The sequence below is a fragment of the Saccopteryx leptura genome, chromosome 5 (genome assembly GCF_036850995.1).
Source record: "Saccopteryx leptura isolate mSacLep1 chromosome 5, mSacLep1_pri_phased_curated, whole genome shotgun sequence".
Classification (NCBI taxonomy): domain Eukaryota; kingdom Metazoa; phylum Chordata; class Mammalia; order Chiroptera; family Emballonuridae; genus Saccopteryx; species Saccopteryx leptura.
Genome location: NC_089507.1, coordinates 203,917,220 through 203,935,812, shown reverse-complemented (window position 1 = coordinate 203,935,812; position 18,593 = coordinate 203,917,220). Strand labels below are relative to the sequence as shown.

The window sequence follows — 18,593 nt, the reverse complement described above, 5'->3', positions numbered from 1 at the left end:
GATCCACCCATCAAGCCCCCTACAGTGCAATGCTCTGCCCATCTGGGACCACTGCTCCATTGCAACCAAGCTATTTTTAGCACCTGAGGCAAGGCTGTGGAGCCATCCTCAGTGCCTGGGACCAACTTGTTTAAATCATTTGAGCCATGGCTGCAGGAGGGGAAGAGAGAAAGAGAGGAAAGGAGGAAGGTGGAGAGGCAGATGGTTGCTTCTCCTGTGTGCTGTGGCCAGGAATCAAACTTGTACTTCCACACACTGGGCCAACACTCTACCACTGAGCAAACTGGCCGAGCCTTTTTGATTTTTTAAATAATTGCAATTTAGAGATGTTGAGACAGGCAGAATTCTAAGGTGACCCCCATGATTTCTGCTCCTTGGTGTTATGCCCTGTAGATTGTAGGGGGTCAGGGTGCAATTGTGATTTGCTTCTGGCCAATAGAATATAGCAAAGGTGATGCAATGTCACTTTTTTTTTTTTTCTGAAGCTGGAAACGGGGAGAGACAGTCAGACAGACTCCCGCATGCGCCGGACCGGGATCTATCTGGCACGCCCACTGGGGGCGACGCTCTGCCCACCAGGGGGCGATGCTCTGCCCCTCCGGGGCGTCGCTCTGCTGCGACCAGAGCCACTCTAGCGCCTGGGGCAGAGGCCAAGGAGCCATCCCCAGTGCCCGGGCCATCTCTGCTCCAATGGAGCCTTGGCTGCGGGAGGGGAAGAGAGAGACAGAGAGGAAGGAGGGGGGGGTGGAGAAGCAAATGGGCGCTTCTCCTATGTGCCCTGGCCGGGAATCGAACCCGGGTCCCCCGCACGCCAGGCCGACGCTCTACCACTGAGCCAACCGGCCAGGGCCGTATGTCACTTTCTTAATTAGGTTACATTATATGGCAAAGGTGAAGGAAGTCATTCCTGTGATTTTATATATATATAAACATAATTTATTTCTGTATATTTGCATATTAATATATTTAATTTCCATATATACAAATCACAGGAATTTTATATATTAAAAAATATAAAGATTGTGTGTGTCTGTATGTGTGTGGGGGGAGTGCACACTACAGTAAGAGAGAGTCTGGCCTATAAGAAGCAAATAGCTATGTGTGCACTACCTATTGTGAGTGTGAACTCCCCTATCTACACTGAGTGTGAACTCACTATGGTGAGTGTGAATTCACCATGGTGAATTGAAATGCTTACCTTGAGTGTGAACTCCCTGAAGCAAGTATGAACTAAGGTGAGTGTGAGTTCCCTCTGATGACACTAAGTCTCCTGTTGAATGCGTGGGGTGAGGACCATGTGGCAGGAAACTGCAGGCAGCTTCTGGGATCACAAAATATTTATTAATTACAAATAAAAAAGTAACTTCACAGTGAAGAAGCCTGGCTGACACCACCTTAATTATTAGAGTTAATATCACCATCAATGGGACAAATTGAAAACATGTCCCACAAAGAACACATCATGGCTTCTAGAGTATTCTTGCCGAAGATGCATAACCTAAATCTAAGCATGAGAAAACATCAGACTAATCTAAATGAGGGACATTCTGCACACAACCGATATGTCAATAGCATGTTATTTAATGTGTAATAACACTATGTTATAGTATGTAGTATTATACAAGCTATATATTGAAATATATAGTTGTTTTCTTTTTTTGTGGCAGAGACAGAGAGAGTCAGAGAGAGGGACAGATAGGGACAGACAGACAGGAAGGGAGAGAGATGAGAAACATCAATTCTTCATTGCGGTTCCTTAGTTGTTCATTGATTGATTTTTCATATGTGCCTTGATGGGGGGGGGGGGCTACAGCAGACCGAGTGACCCCTTGCTCAAGCCAGTGACCTTGGGCTCAAGCTGGTGAGCCTTGCTCAAACCAGATGAGCCCACAATCAAGCTGGTGACCTCGGGGTCTTGAACCTGGGTCCTCCACATCCCAGTCCGACACTCTATCCACTGCACCATCGCCTGGTCGGGCTAGTTGTTTTCTTTAAAAATAGATATTTTATATGAATATATGTTTTTTAAGGTATATATCTTCCCAGACCTCTTTACTATACAAATTTTTACGACAGTTCTCTGAATATTTACAAGCATGTATGTGCACACATGTATTCTTATTTAAATATGTAAACACTGTCACTCATACAATTTATGACATTCTACAAACTTTATTCCTCATATGTACAGGCTCACCTCCATCGCAAGTACTCTCAAATATGGATATGCCCGGTCACTTAGTCATTTCCCTTCAATTGTCATTGGTTTCCATCTTTTTACTCTTATAAACTAAGCTCAATGAACACCTTGCATGTGCTCATTGTAGACTACTTTATGCGTTGCTCTAGAAAGAAGATGGATGATAGAAAATGGATCACACTTTACATTTTAATAGGTTTTTCAAATACAGCTCATTACTCTCTTCCTGCCGGCTGGAATGCAGATGTGATGACTGGAACTAAGGCAGCCTTCTTGGACTAAAAAAACGGAAGCCACTTGATGATAACAAAGCAATAAAACAAAAGAACCTTAGATCCCAGGTAACTGTCGAGCCACCAAACTAGCCATCAATTACCTACCCATACTTTTAAGTCAGGGGAAGGAAAAGGATAAAATAAAATCCACTTCTGAGAGATGTCTGTTGTCACAGCAGACAAAACCGATAACCTAAATAACACCATCGCTGAATGCTAGAAGGGAATTCTCTAGTTAAGGAAGAAATCATCTCAAATTGGGGAGATCATAAAAAGATTATTTTCTTTTATTTCTTTCCAGTAATTCTGTGAGAAGGAAAGTGAACGTACATATTGGTATCTAGCAGCCATTCATGTTGTAGATTGTTAAAAATGCCTATTGTAAGTCTATTCAACTCCCTTAGGAATTTTCTACACTGTTGGCGAGGGCAGGCCAAGGGACTCGACTCTGCTGGAGGAACCCGGGGGCGGCGGGGGGGGGGGGGGGGGGGGGGGGGAGCTGTCCAAACCAACTGGGGTTTTGGCAATGAATGCACATTTGTTCACCAGTTTAGCATTTGTTTATATTTCACTGTTTTGAAAAATTAAGTGGTTCAGTAATTTAAATTTGTTCCTAAACCCAGTGTAACCAGTGACCTTTCTTCTCTTTAGGTCACTGGAAAGAATGTTCTTGTATTTGTGGCTAATTCCTCAATGGCAGAGGCCCAAATAAGGGGACAAGAGAGACGCTTAGGTGAAAAATAAACATAGGATGAGAGAAGGACCCTGGATTTCCGGCGGCTCATTCCATTTTCAGTCGCCCACACTATATTATGTGAGTTTGGGCAGGACTTGTCTCAGAATAAGCCATATACAAATTCTAGGAAATAGTTTGGAACTACTAAAATGACAGTTTCCAAAACCTAGTTTTCCTGTGTTGGTTCTCAAGTTACCTTTTCAAATCTATTGCTCTATTTCTAAGAATAAAGAACAAAAATCAGCCGTTGTTTTTAAGAAAGTCATTGATTAATGTTTGGTCCCATTTATAAGCTTAGCTAATTAAATGCCTTTATGCATTTTTAAACTGCATTTCTAAACTTGACATTCTGGATTTTCTTTGCAAGCTTTTCATCGTTGACTTCTAGAAAGAGAGGAAAAGGAGAGAGATAGAGAAACATCAATTTGTTGTTCTGACCGGGGATTGAACCCTCAACCCTGGCATATTGAGATGCCACTCTAACTAATTGAGCTACCCAGCCAGGATTTTTGCAAGCACTTCAAATGTCCAACATTTCTACTTACTCAATCCATTCTTATGAATCTAATACATCCCACTTCTATAGCAAATCTTTTCTCTTCAGCTTTCCAATGTTTGCATATAAACTTAGTAAAACTTTAATTTAAAAATTGTATGTTTAAGCAATGATTCAATTACATTTTAAATTATACTCAACAAGTCTAAGCAACATGTTACTCTAATAGTCCTATATCTCTTAAACACGAATCTCTTAAAATATATAAATTACTAAATATGAACAGATTCCTTCTTAACAAAAATATTAATTTGATTTTTGACCCTGTCAAATACTTCTACATTAATTTCTGAATCTTATCTTCAATTAAAATATGCTTACTGACAAAATTTCTTTCCCATTTTGAACATTTCTATAATTAATTGTAAATATTCCTGGGGTTAAATAAATGAAAAGGAGGCGAAGGATCCCAGCCCCAATTTCATGCCTCACACCTTCCTCCTGCAGGTACTTCTAAAGTGTCTTAAAGTAACCGCAGAAGTTCTGCAGAGCCAAGTTCAAAAGCAAATGAAGAGTGAGCTGTCCATTAACCAGAGGTCTAGAGATCCTTTGAGAGTGGAACACTTTGTGAGTGAAAAGACACTATTCATAATAGAGCATAAACCAAGATTATCCCAGGCAAAGCAGGATGACTTAGACATGTCCTGAGAACCGAAGACGTATCAAATTAAAACACACAGAAGGTAGTTGCAAACTTCCATGAGTGGACCATGAGCAGACCAAACTTTCATGAGTAAACTAGGGGCTATGAATAGCCCTTCTTGCAGTTATGAAATTGACATAATAGTTCTCATTATGGTTCAGGGCATCCCATCCACATTTCTGACAATCCTTCAGTGCCCTGGACCAAATCATTGGTTGTTATGCAACTTCATCATACTAAGAAATGGTCTCCCCAAACCCATGGGATGATATAAGGATTCCTACGTGGATATTGAAAATGCTTTTTTTGGCCCTGGCTGGTTGGCTCAGCGGTAGAGCGTCGGCCTGGCGTGTGGGGGACCCGGGTTCGATTCCCGGCCAGGGCACATAGGAGAAGCGCCCATTTGCTTCTCCACCCCCAGCCCCTCCTTCTTCTCTGGCCCGGGCGCTGGGGATGGCTCCTTGGCCTCTGCCCCAGGCGCTAGAGTGGCTCTGGTTGCGGCAGAGTGATGCCCCTGAGGGGCAGAGCATCGCCCCCTGGTGGGCGTGCCGGGTGGATCCCGGTCGGGCACATGCGGGAGTCTGTCTGACTGTCTCTCCCCGTTTCCAGCTTCAGAAAAATACACACACACAAAAAAAATGCTTACCTTTTAGAGAAATTATTACCTTCAGTTGGCTGACACTGCTTCTCCCTAGACTCCTAACCTGGGGTCCATGGATAGAATTCGGGGGGGTCTGTAAATGTGGATGGAAAAAATATGGTTATTTTCACCAACCTCTAATTAAAATCTAGCATATCCTTCCAATATAAATGTATCAAAAAACCACAGTAGCATTAGCAGAACCTGTGACTCTGTCACCAATACAAATCATATTTTCATATCATATTAAGGTTGTCTCTACTATCCTAAAATATCTTTTATACTCAGGATTATTTCCAAAGTATGGATGCTATTAGGCATGCTGCTAGATCTTATTTAATGCATTAATAAAGAAACCTAAATGACTATGTCACAATATTCTAAAGTTTTTATTGAGGCTTGATTGACACATAATAAACTGGAAATATTTAAAGGGTTAAATTTTATCAGTTTGGATACATACATATAGAACATATCATGAAATCATCACAATAATCAATACACTGGACTTTCCCACCACCCCCAGCAGTCTCTTTGAGCCCCTCTATAATCCATCCTTCCACCACACCCATCCACAGGGGACCACTGCTTTGCTTTCTGTCACTATAAACAGTTTGCATTTTTGAGTATTTTACATCAATGCAATTATGCACTATAAGCCCTTTGGGGTGGAGTGCATGGTGAGGAGTCTGGCCTTTTCACTTAACATAGTAATTTTGACATTTATTCATGTTGTGTGTGTATCATACATTGTTTTTGTTTCTTTTTTTTTTTTTTTTTTTTTTTTTTTTTTTTTTTTTTTTTCTGAAGCTGGAAACGGGGAGAGACAGTCAGACAGACTCCCGCATGCGCCCGACCGGGATCCACCCGGCACGCCCACCAGGGGCGACGCTCTGCCCACCAGGGGGCGATGCTCTGCCCATCCTGGGCGTCGCCATATTGCGACCAGAGCCACTCTAGCGCCTGGGGCAGAGGCCACAGAGCCATCCCCAGCGCCCGGGCCATCTTTGCTCCAATGGAGCCTTGGCTGCGGGAGGGGAAGAGAGAGACAGAGAGGAAAGTGCGGCGGAGGGGTGGAGAAGCAAATGGGCGCTTCTCCTGTGTGCCCTGGCCGGGAATCGAACCCGGGTCCTCCGCACGCTAGGCCGACGCTCTACCGCTGAGCCAACCGGCCAGGGCGTTTTTGTTTCTTTATATTGCTGAATAGTAACCCATTGTATGGTTATACCACAATTTGCTTATTCCTTTAACTGTTGATGGTCAATTGCACTATTTCTAGTTTTTAGCTGTTACAAATAAACTTGCTGTTAACATTCATATACAAATCTTTGTGTGGACTTCCTCTTGGGTGCCAAGTGGCAGGGTCATATGGAAAGGGAATTTTTATCTTTCTAAGAAACTGCCAAACTATTTTCCACCAACAATATATGAGAGTCTAGTTATTCCATATTTTTGTCAACTCTTGCTATAGTCAGTCTTTCTAATTTTAGCCAATGTAATGAATATGTAATGGCATTTCATTATAGTTTCCCTGACGACTGATGATGTCAAGCAGCTTTCATGTGCCTATTGGCCATTTATATATCCTTCCTTTTTGAAGTGTCAGTTCAAAAATTTTGCTCATTTTGAAAATTGAGTTATTTGTCATTTTACTATTGAGTTGTAAAAGATCATATATTTGTTATATAGTCCTTATATGGTTTTTATGTCTGTCTAGTTTATGTATTGCATTTTTCCCAGTCTGTAGCTTGCCTTTTAGTTTCTCAATTTTGTCTTTTAAAGAACAAGAGATTCAAATTTTGATGAAGTCTAATTTATCAATGTTTTCTTTCATGGTTTGTAGTTTTTGTGTTATAAGAAATTTTAACTATCCCAAGGTTGCAATAATTTTCTCCCACGTTTTCTAGAAAGTTTATGGTTTTAAGTTTTACATTTAAGTCTGTGATCCATTCTGGGTTGGTTTCTGTGTATAACATAAAGTAAGAATCTATGTCAGCATTTTTCTTTATTGATATTTAGTTTTCCAGCACCATGTGTGCATTATATGCATTTTTGTGTATTTAGAAGCATTGTTTTGAGATATTGTCCTTAGACTTCCACAGACTGCCAAAGAGGTCTCTGGCATGGGTTCTAGAAATTCCAGCAGAGATAAGAAACTTCAGACATCCAAAAAAAGCATTTTCAATATCCACGTAGAAATCCTTATATCATCCCATGGGTTTGGGGAGACCATTTCTTAGTATGATGAAGTTGCATAACAACCAATGATTTGGTCCAGGGCACTGAAGGATTGTCAGAAATGTGGATGGGATGCCCTGAACCATAACGAGAACTATTATGTCAATTTCATAACTGCAAGAAGGGCTATTCATAGCCCCTAGTTTACTCATGAAAGTTTGGTCTGCTCATGGTCCACTCATGGAAGTTTGCAACTACCTTCTGTGTGATTAAATTTGATACGTCTTCGGTTCTCAGGACATGTCTAAGTCATCCTGCTTTGCCTGGGACAATCTTGGTTTATGCTCTATTATGAATAGTGTCTTTTCACTCACAAAGTGTTCCACTCTCAAAGGATCTCTAGACCTCTGGTTAATGGACAGCTCACTCTTCATTTGCTTTTGAACTTGGCTCTGCAGAACTTCTGCAGTTACTTTAAGACACTTTAGAAGTACCTGCGGGAGGAAGGTGTGAGGCATGAAATTGGGGCTGGGATCCTTCGCCTCCTTTTTATTTATTTATTTATTTATTTATTTATTTAGTATTTTTCTGAAGCTGGAAACAGGGAGAGACAGTCAGACAGACTCCCGCATGCGCCCGACCGGGATCCACCCGGCATGCCCACCAGGGGGCGACGCTCTGCCCACCAGGGGGCGATGCTCTGCCCCTCCGGGCGTTGCTCTGCCTCTACCAGAGCCACTCTAGCGCCTGGGGCAGAGGCCAAGGAGCCATCCCCAGCGCCCGGGCCATCCTTGCTCCAATGGAACCTCGCTGCGGGAGGGGAAGAGAGAGACAGAGAGGAAGGAGAGGGGGAGGGGTGGAGAAGCAGATGGGCGCTTCTCCTGTGTGCCCTGACCGGGAATCGAACCCGGGACTTCTGCATGCCAGGCTGACGCTCTACCACTGAGCCAACCGGCCAGGGCTTCGCCTCCTTTTTTTCACACTGAGTTTCTATGCATATTTGATCTTTTTTTCTTTTTAATTCAACTTTAAAAATACAGAACTCTTCATTAATTTGTGTGTCAACCTTGCGCAGTGGCCATGATGACCTTTGTATTGTTCCAATTTTAGCATACATGCTGCCAAAATGAGCACAACGTGCTTACTTTTGAATAAAAGAAAGTTTGAAAGGCAGTGATGTAACTGACCACATTTTCTTCTTTGCATTGGCTGCCAGGAAACTGAGCATCTAATTCCCCGTCCACCACGGACCCGTGTTCGGGATCTCTTAGCCCACATCGGTGTGCAAACCTCACCCTTGACTTTCACTTCTTTTCCTGCCCATGTTTCCCCTTCACTATTTTTCTTGTTTTCTTCTTTTTATTGATTTTAGAGAGGAAGGTGGGGGGAAGGAGCAGGAAGCATCAGCTCGTAGTAGTTGCTTCTCCTATGTGCCTTGACCCGGCAAGCCCAGGGTTTCAAACCAGCGACCTCCGCATTCCGGGTTGATGTTCTATCCACTCTGCCACCACAGGCCAGACTTTCTTGTTGTTGTTTTTTCCTGCTGCCACGTATATGTTTTTTCATGCTGCCTCAAATCCTCTTTGGAAAGAACCATGGTTTAAATAAATGCATTTTTAAATAGAGTAATTTTTTCTGTAAAGGATATCTTTGCACATGGGAAAGAAATGTGTATAAAAATAAGGCATGATTTGGCAGGGAGAATACACGTGTGTTTTTAGGAGATCTAGATGCATGTTGAATACATTGTGAAGTTTGTAGTTTTCTTTCTTTCTTTTTTTTTTCTTCTTACACGAGAAGCTGGGAGGCAGAGTGACAGACACCGGAATGTGCTTGCCTGACTGGGATCCACCCCACAAGCCCCCCTACTGGCAATGCTCTGCCCATCATTGCTTCATTGCTTGGCAACTGAACTATTTTAGCACTGGAGGCAGAGGCCATGAAGACATCCTTAGCGCCCAGGGTCAACTTGCTCTAACCAAGCAACAGTTGAAGGAGGGGAAGAGAGAGATAGAGAGGGGAACAGGGAGAGGGGGAGGGGTGGAGAAGCAGACTGGTGCTTCTCCTGTGTGCCCTGACCAGGCATTGAACCCAAGACTTCCATACTTCTAGCCAACACTCTACCACTGAGCAAACCAGCCAGGGCAAAAGTTTGTAGTTTTCGAGGTTAGATTATTCTTCTGCCTTCAGAAGGCATTTATTGGAAGACTCTAGGGGGCAGGGCAGGGAGTGTTTTATTCTGGAGTAAGCATGCCTGTGGTCTACACTCCAAAGAATCTGCTTCATGGTTTAACATTTCCAAATCTTGTCTGAGATAATGATGCTGGTCATTATTAAATGAGCCCAAATACTCAACAAGGAGAAATCAAGGTAAAGAAATGGATGGAAAGGCGACATTCCTACATAGGAAGGTGGACGGATTTCAAGGTCTTGAATAAGAATTGGGAGCCTTAAGTCCTATCTCAGCTTCAACGTCATCTGCTGTGAATTTGGAGTCAAGTACTTATCCTCCCAAAGACAGGGGCTCTCACCCTCTCCCTGTGGCACACTGGAGTCACCAGGGGTGTTTTAAAAAATACTGAGGCCTCAGTCCCTTCCCCAGAGTCTGGATTAATTGGTCTGGGGTGGGGCCGCAGCATGGAGATTTTTAAAAGCTCCTCTGAAGATACTAATGTGCAGCCAGGGTTGAGAATCGTCCTAAGAGAAAGAAAAATAAAATTAATAAGCACCTGCCTCCTGTTGCTCTCTCAGGGGGCTGTGGGGTGTGGCTTTGATGTATGAAATAATGGGCCAGATTCTGGTGAAGGAGTCAAGTGGTTGGAAAGTAACCAATTAACCCTTTGGACTCCATAGTTAATATGTGTTCTTCGACATTGTCCCCATGATCTGCAAGAAGAAATACATTTCACATTTTGATCCAGTATACGCGTGTGCGCACACACACACACACACACACACACACACACACACCACTTACTCTTATTGCATGCAATTCATTTGGTATTTTCTATTCCAGTCTTTTCCATTCTATTCCTTCAAGGGGAAAAAAAAATTCTGCCTATTACCACTGTTTAAACAACATTATATTAAGGCTCATGGGCCAAGGTAAATTAAACACCTCTGGAGAGTATTAAGGCGCTCTATTGATAATGACTTGGAGCTTTTTGCAGAGGTGTGATGGGAAGTAAAGTTGTATGTGCAATCATAATATTTGTTGAGCAATTGCTTGTGCCAGTAATAGTCATAGTAGAAAGTGTTTTACAAGCATGCGCTCAGTGGATTGTCACAATAATAATAAAAGGTGGGTACTGTCATCTTCATTTTAGATGTGAGACGATCCATGCCAAGTACCTATGTTCATTCGGTGTCTAGAAAGCAGAAGAGTCATCTCGATCTAGAAGGAGCAGGTCTAACCCTTACTTGGCTGAGGGGAGAACAGATGTCCTCACTGAATGTTTTCTTGTCTGAAGTTTTGGGGAATAGAAAAGGGTTGAAATAAGCTATGACCAGAGGTGGATCCAGGTATGGTGGGGCCTGCAGCATCCACAATTTGGAGGTCCTGTTTAAGAAAAAGCATACAAAGTTATGAGTCCAAAATTAAGGCGCAAAAGTGAGTATTTCTTTGAAGTAAGAAATGAAATCACAACAAATTCAGATTTTAGGAAGCTGAGAGATCCCACAAACATCACAGAGTCCCAAATCAACTTGCCTTTGGCTGAACCCCCAAAATGCCAGTGGCCACTCCACACCACCCTGTTCAGGATCAGTGTGAGAGTGGGGAGTCTAAGCAGAAAGAGACAATGGTTTCTGCCAATTGCTGTTAAATGTTGAAACCAAGTGATTTCTGTTAACTTGACGTGAACAGGTGACTATGTAGACACATTTCTAGGCCCCTATCCATAGAAAGTGGCCCAGCGAGCGAGGGGCCTAGGAGCTTAAGTTTCATCAGCTTCCCAATAACCCTCAAAATCAAGGGCTTTGGAAATTCAGCTGGACCTGAATTTCAGGCGACCTAACTTGGCCGCTTTCTGCCTTCTTTGAACTTAGACTTGATCATTTGTGAAAGGGGGCATGCTAACAGCTTCTACCTTTCAGTTCCTTTGAGGGATTAAAAAAAAAATAAGAAGGGTGGGGCTTAGAGGTGCCAGATTTATCAAAGAAAAAGAAAAACAAGACACTCAGTGAAATTTAACTACAGAGAAACAATAATTTATTTTATTTATTTATTTTAGTGTAAGTATGTACTACCTATTGCATAGGACATACTTCTACTAAAATTCATTTGTTTCTGAGGAATCCAGATTTATCTGGGTATCCTGCATTTTACTGAGCTTAACAAACGGCAGCGGTTGGTATTGTTTTTGAACTGAAGCATCCTGGGCGTTCCACAACAGAGTTCACAAACATTACAGAGTGGGGGAGAGGGAGAAAAAATGCTACATGACTGTTCAAGGCAGTTTACTGTGGGGAAGACTGAAGGAGGCGGCCATGAGGGGATAAGGAAGTGGGGTGCAGTAATGAGGGGGGTGTGGAGACAATTATACCGCTGATTTTGGGTAAGCCAATAAAGTTTTGGGGACCTCAGTTTCTCTATTTGTAAAATGGGTGAAAAGAGATCCCTAAACTCTCCTCCCACGAATGTCATCAGCAATGGCACTTTCTCATAATGCAGGTGTCACCTCCTCAGAGAGGTCTTCCCTGACTACACTGGCTAAAATCCCTGTCCCCTTACCACAGTACATAATTTCCCCCTCCTTAGTAATTACAACTTTCTGAAATTGTCTTGATTCTTTACTTGATTGTTTGTTTAGGGTCTGCGTCCCCATATGAATGTAAGTTCCGGGAGGACAGAAAACTAGTCTATCTTGTTCTAGCTGAATCTCCCAGGTGCTGTACCCGGCGCAGTAGACAATATAGGTTGAATGAATAGGTGGATGAATGAATACATTCCGTGTAATTGTTGAGGTTCCTTCCAAGCAGTCTTTCTTTTCTCAGGGGCTGTGCCTGGGTTGCAGAGGGAGGGGTGTGGGGTGTCGGTGGGTGGGGAGGAGGCTGGGCCCTCGCCTCCTCCAGGACCCGCAGGAGCGAGCGTGCTCGGCTGGGTTGCAGGCGGTGAGAGCAGCGCCGCGGCAGCTGCAGGGCCAGAGCCCAGAGCCCAGAGTCCCGCGTCCCGGCGCCGGAGGTGTGAGCCCGCCAAGCCCAGCACCGCGCCTCGGCGCCCCCACGCGCCCACGCATCGGCGCGGGGACCCGGGCGGGGGCAGAAGAAGGGCCCGGCCCAGCGAGGGGAAGGGGCCGGTCCTCCCCGCGCAGGCAGCAGCCGCTGCAGCCCAGGAGGCGGAGGCAGCGGCAGCGGCGGCGGCAGAGGCGGTAACGTGCCCGCCGCAGTTGCCCCGCCGGTTCGGACCCGCGCCAGCCGGTCCGCCAGCCCGCACGGCGCCGGGGCGCCCTCTCCACTGCGCGCGGTGAGTACCTCGCGCGGCGCCCACGCCGGGCCGCCCGCCGGGATTCGCCGGGCCGGGGTGGACGCGGGCCCCCTCGCCTGGCGCCACTCTGCGGCACTTGCCCGGCCCGGGCCTCCGCAGCTGTCGAGGCGCATGGGGTCGCACGGGCCGGATCGGGGCGCCCGGGGCTCCCAGGGCTCCTCAGGCATAAGGGCAGCCGGGACAGCAGACAGATCTTTTTTCGAGAAAGTTCATCCCAAACTCCGGGCCTCAGTTTCCCCGTGCGCTTGGGGAACAACGACCTGAAGTTTGCACTCGCGTGCGCGGGACAAGTGCATGGCGCGCAAGCGGTGTAGACGCGTCCGGACTGACTGCGTTTGGTTCGTTTTATGGCCCGGGTGGTTCGCGATGAGGGGCGCTCCCCCAGTCGGACAGAAGAGGCGCCGGCAGCGGGATCCCAGCTCGCGCTCTCGGGCGCGCTGTTTATGGGGTACCCGAGGAGCAATCGCTAGGAGCCCCTGGGTGGGGCTGGCACGGCCCGCTGAGCCTTCTCCTTGGGCTACATTTCTTTTTTAAAGCGCGTCTGCGCTCGGCCTGCGCTGGTCCAGCTCTCGGGACTTTGTACCCGAGCGGGCGTCCTGGCGCTTGCTGAAGTAGGAGTTGAAACTTTAAAAACTTCACATCCAAAGGATGCTTAGAAGGAGGCGAGGGTTTTGTTGTAATGGGTGAAAGTAGAGAATGGAATTGTTTTTTTAGCCCTATAGTCTGGAAGTTACTGACCGGCCGTGCTGGCCCTAGCTCCTTAAGTATATTTCCTGCCCCCAAATAAATAGTTTATAAGCTCCAAGAATGCTAGGAAAGCTGGACGGGTAAAAATATTCGCATCACAAAATTCTCGATGCGCATTTCTCAACTGTTGAAAGTGAGGCGCCTTGGCGGTTCGAGATCCCTGTCACCCCCAAGCAAAGCTTGGGCTAGGAGTGACAAGCGTGCACGCCGCTGCGTTCTGAATTATTTTAAGAAAAAAAAAACAAAAAAAAACCGATGCCGCATTTTTATGGATACTGTTTTTTTTCTTTTCTCCTTTCCCCGAAATGCTACGTAATCTTTAATTACTTTTTTTTTATAACGTTGAGGTATAAATCACTCCTGGTGGAGGTACCTTTTAATTACGAGGTGTAGTGAAACGAGTGAACATCAGAGCAGGGAGTAGTTTGCCAGAGCAGAGGGGAGGTGGAATGATTTACAAACATCAAGTAAGAATTTGAGTGCTGAATTATGTTTGAGTTAGGGAGCTCCCTTCCAAAGGAAATTATGACCAGAGGACAATTGTTGTATTTCAAACTGAATGTATTAATTTCATGAGCCTTTCCATTCTTGCTACCAGAGTATGAGTTCTGAGCTAGTAGCCTTATTACAGGTCGATGGCCCATTTTGGGGAAAAGAGAGAAGAACCTCCTTTTAAAAATAATCTGTGCAAAAAAATCTTTCAGTCAACTTGACCCATTTTTTCTCATTCTCTCCCCGTCACTTTAAACCCCTTGAACTTTCCTTGCATTTAAACAACCTCAGATGAAGGCGACTTAATAAAAATTTTATATAACAAATATAGATGGTTTGAATCTTGCTTTTGACTACGCATAAAATTGTGTTTGTATTCAAAATCTTGTCTTTGGAGGAAACTCCAAATTTTGCAATTTCAACCAATGCTGGCTTGATTTGTAAGGACCTGAACTTTTTAAAATGAGTTCATTTGTCGCATGCATAGTTAAGTTACTCTATTCTTCTCTTGCAACTTAAGCTTCACAATATATTATTTTATCTTAAAGAAACCAGCATTTTCCCTCCATCTTGAAATAGCTCACCTAGAGTGGCTGTGTTATGAGAATACTCTAGAAGTACATAAATCTCTTTCCTAGATGTTAAGTAACTAAAGGAAGTAAAATCAAATAAATAAAATGAAGATGTTATCCCAATACATTGGGAGTTTTAAAAAACAGATGCTTTCATCACTTAAGTTTCATAATCTTCTTTTCGTGCCTTTTGCTTTGTATTAAACACATCATAAAGAGATATGATTTTTTTTTTACTTGTTATAGGATTACCATTTGGCAAAAACACCCAAGACATGCTGTTTCAAATCTGCGGTATTGCTTCTGCTTTAAATTGCATGTAAGAGATTGCAAGCCTTGTTCCAGACGGATAAATTCATAAAATGCTAGCTGCCATTGGGAGAATGAAAAAGTCCTCAGGAAAAAAAAGTCGCCCTGTGGTGTGTAGCTAAGTACATTTTGAATTAGGTTTAAGCCAGCTATCAAGATCTCGGCAGCTTGAGAAAAAGTACACGCAGTCCAAGCACGTCCACTTTAAGATGTGTTTGGTTCCCCCATGACTAGATGACTCCTTTCCCACAAAGAAGAAACCGTTTCCTTATTTTTTTCAGTTACTTTTCCAAAGATAACTTGTGTCCGGCGCAGGAGACCGGAGTTATGCAGAAATCCAACCATAACCAGCACAGAACGGGGACTCCTTCTCGCTCCTTCCACCAGATGTTTTTTAGGTGTCCTCAGCTGGAATGCCCAGTTTGAAACTAATTAGGCCAGCAATAAACTCCTTGTATAATAAAATCACAGGCCGTTATGGTGCATAAGTGGGCTTCCCAGCAGCTCATGACAGATGCCTCTCTCAGCAGAGAGAGAGAGAGCCCGGGGCTGTCAGGAGCAAATGAAGGGAGATAACTTATTTAGATATTTGCTCATCCCTAAATATCCACACACACTGTGCACAGAGCATTATCTGCTAATAAGGGGGTGGGTGCAAGTTACAACTGGGGTCCAGTTTTGTCTTGGCTGGACAGGCCTCCTTCATGTAAAAATGCTTGGGGAAGGAAAAAAAGGGTATTAGGCAGTGGCCACAGGTCAGAGGTGCATGTGATGTGTTTGAGCTTTGAGTGATGTGTGTGTGTGTGTGTGTGTTAGTGTGTGTGTGTGTGTGTGTGTGTGTAGGCCAACTGAGAGGACATGAATCCCTTGGAAGAGAGGAAACTTCCTCCTCCAAAGATTTTATATAAAGGAGGAATTTGCCTAATTATGTAGTTATGTAGTTCTTATCTGTGGAGCTTGTGGACGTGAAGTGGCTGGTTATTCAGTTACCTCCAAAGACTGAGCCTTCTGACTCCTGCCAAGTCTGGTTTTGTTAGTGGAGGGAAACTTTTCTGGTTAGCTGCTCTGAGAAAGGAGTTGGTGGACTCCACTCAAAGGAATCCCTTTCCAGAGAATTAGCCCCAGAGTTGAGAAAACACAGCCTGTTGACAGAAAACACACACATACACTCACACACACTCCCCACCTTCCTCCCGGATCCCCATCCCCCAATATCATAACAGTTTTCTGAATAGCCCACTCCCCACCCCACCCCCCATCGTTCATGGCAGTTCAAACAGTCCCAAACACACACACACACACACACACACACACACACACACACACACGCACACACACATACAAAAGAAGATTCTGGTAGGAAAACAATCAGTGGAGAACTGGAGAATTCGAGACAATGCTTCATTTTCTCTATTTGAAGATCTTAACTGGCCTAATGGTGTTTGACTAACACCTCTCCTAATCCCAGGCTAACCCCCCTCAATCAGGTGACAAATACTTAGAGTGACTGGCTCAGACCCGCTTGTCTCCTCGTAAATGAATCAGAAGGGCAAGGACTTGTTCTTTATTGTGTGTGATTTAAAATCAATTTCAAGGTAGGAAAGAACCTGCCTAGTGTCTTTAGGGGAAAGAGGACAAAAAAAAAGCTAGGCTTTTATATTTATTTTTGCTGCCTTTTTCCCTTTTTGCTCATTTTCATTGCATTGGTGCCTTTGACCTTTCTCTCCATTTGCAAATTATATCCTTGTGTTAATGACAATGATGAAAGTAGCGGCCATTTATTGAGCACGTGTATGCCAGGACTGAAGTCAACTCCTGGACACGTGTTCCTCACAACACCTTTTGAGTTAGGTATTTATTACTATTCTTCTGATTATCCCAATTTTGTTAACGAGAAAACTAAGCCTCCGAAATTCCTCGTGAGAGGCCACAGAATAAGTGAAACTGGAACATAGGCCTCAGACCTCTGCCTTCCTCATGTGCTGTGAACACTTGGCCCAGAGGACATTTCTGCCCTCACTCCCTTTTGCAGAGAGAGATGCTGAATTTGAGTGGTTTTAAGTGCATGAACACAATTATTTTCTGACTTTACCCTGAAGTTCTTTGTTGTAGTTTTAAACAGGAGAAACATTTTATTACGCGTTTAGAAAGCACAGCTATAAGCTTTTGTGTGTCGTGATATTTAACAGGTTGTGGATGGTTCCGTAAAGGAAAATGACTGTTTATTTACAAGGGCTAATTTGATTTGTTCCTTCGATACTAGAACCCCACACATTTCAGTTCCTAAAGGGAGTCAATAAATTTATCAGCAGTGGCAAGGCCCTAAAATGTTACGGGAGGCAGTCCAAATCGAGTTTACTGGAAGGTGCTGGATCGCTATGGGTGGGTTGTTGTTTGAGGAGTAGATTATAAACATTTGGAAAGCGAAGAATAATTTGGAACAGGTGGTCCCAAGAGTCAGGTTAACTGGAATAATTTCTCTTTGCCTCTTTGAAGGGTAAAGGGGGCCATCGGTCGCCTGAGTCTGGGACAGGCGGGCTGAGGGTCAGGAGGCGTTGTGGGGGCCCCCACTGTGGGACACAGCCTGGCAGAATGGATGAGAGGGAGTCTGCACACAGTCCTGGGCCTGTAACAAGGGCTTCGTCATCGCTGTCATCACCTTTCTGATGACACTAGTTCGGGCACAGATGCGTCTGCTCAAGCGTCTTTGAACAGTCTTCCTGTTTCAGATCAATGCCGAAATTTACAACAGGAACTTAGATGAACAGCTAACCGGGGAGAAAGGTTTATTCTTCCCAATTTTCAGAACGTGTCCGTGGCCCGACTGTCTTGGCCCGATGATGCTCACTTTTGAATGAACAAAGTATTTAAAAGAGGTTAGAAATGATGTCGTCATTTAATATCAGTGTTGTGTCCATAATGTGAAAATGTGTGTGGATGGCCGTGACATTCGGTGTTCCTTCTGTTTTCTTTCTTTTTTTCTTTTTTGAGCACATAGTAGAGTTGAGAATTTAAAAATCTGTGCCATTCCTAGATGTAACACATCCGCCCATATCTGCTCACAGTCGTTTCGAGGAGGGTTGTCAACTCCCTGCGAATTTGACTAAAGAAAAATGATAAAATCAACATCTTTCTTTCCCCAAAGATTGAGGCACAGGAGGGCCCGACTACTGTATGAATATAGCAATCTCCTTTTGTCTCGCGGCAGCTGAATCTGTCAGTTCCCCTTTCTCTCCCAGCCATCTCCCAAGAATCATCTTTCATAACTGAAATATACAGTGTGTTAGCCAAAAGACATTTTAATTTCGTCAAGAAAAATCATGCCTGAGACAGCCGAGTCTGTTTCAACCATTATTGTTTCTGTAGCGTGCATACTTTGGGTTTCATGGTAAGACGTGGGTTTGCCAAGAAAGAAAATTACAGCAAGGAACTATGCTGAAAACATATACACTTCTGTTTAAGAAATGGGAAAAACACGGAAAATTCCGCGCGGTAATTGCTTTAACGTGAGTTTTAAATGTCATTGTTTGACTTATGTCCGAAAACCTCCTCTCAGCTAATTCTCACACAGGCCCAGTTACCAAATATCTCACCTTAATAATGGCAAGTGTTGCCCTAAACATTTGATGATCTTTGAGGCTTTCAGAGATATCCTTAGCCCTAGTGGAAACATTCCAAATTTTTAGATTGTGCAGACCAGCTTTTGAAGGGTACTTAGATATCGATTTTTATTTTCTTGACCCAAAAGAAGAAAACACGG

The 18,593-nt window shown here is 44.1% G+C and overlaps 2 protein-coding genes and 1 non-coding gene across 3 annotated transcripts in view; 2 read left to right on the top strand and 1 right to left on the bottom strand.

The window, feature by feature from the left end:
* The window catches only part of SLC2A10 (solute carrier family 2 member 10), a 170,632-nt gene that overhangs the window by 86,115 nt on the left and 65,924 nt on the right, over positions 1–18,593 (top strand). The gene's annotated exons all lie outside the window — the stretch shown is intronic.
* On the bottom strand, positions 8,259–8,362 carry LOC136407299 (U6 spliceosomal RNA). Its single transcript, XR_010751854.1, has one exon. It is a non-coding gene; the product is annotated as a U6 spliceosomal RNA (small nuclear RNA).
* Positions 12,297–18,593, top strand: part of EYA2 (EYA transcriptional coactivator and phosphatase 2) — a 200,504-nt gene continuing 194,207 nt past the window's right edge. Inside the window, exon 1 of the mRNA XM_066387608.1 lies at positions 12,297–12,692. The gene's annotated coding sequence lies outside the window, so the exon portion shown is untranslated. The remainder of the gene's footprint in view (positions 12,693–18,593) is intronic.